Source organism: Penaeus monodon, chromosome 33 (genome assembly GCF_015228065.2).
Source record: "Penaeus monodon isolate SGIC_2016 chromosome 33, NSTDA_Pmon_1, whole genome shotgun sequence".
NCBI classification, from domain to species: domain Eukaryota; kingdom Metazoa; phylum Arthropoda; class Malacostraca; order Decapoda; family Penaeidae; genus Penaeus; species Penaeus monodon.
The window spans coordinates 22,178,282-22,178,652 of NC_051418.1; positions in this window are offsets into that span (position 1 = coordinate 22,178,282).

Here is a 371-nt window from a genome sequence, read left to right on the forward strand (position 1 = left end):
ATCAAACGATTTCCGGTCATTTTCTTCTGCCTGTCGTTAGAGATGTCAGTCATTTCCCATGTGGCTCTAGGGGTGGGGGGGGGAGGGAGGGAGGGAGGGAGGGAAGGGAGGGAGGGAAGGGAGGGGGAGGGAGGGGGGAGGGAAGGAAGGGAGAGGAAGGGGGAGGGAAGGAAGGGAGAGGGAGGGAGGGAGAAAGGGAGACACGAAGGGAAGGAAGAGGGAGGGAGGGAGGGAAGGAGTGCGAGTTAGAATGGGAAGAGGGGTAGGGGAAAAGGGGAAGCGGGGAAGAAGAGGAGGAGAAGAAAGAGAGGGGAATAAGAAGCAAAGGGGCAGGGAAATCAGGGAAAAGGGAGGGGGGGGGGAATAAAGAC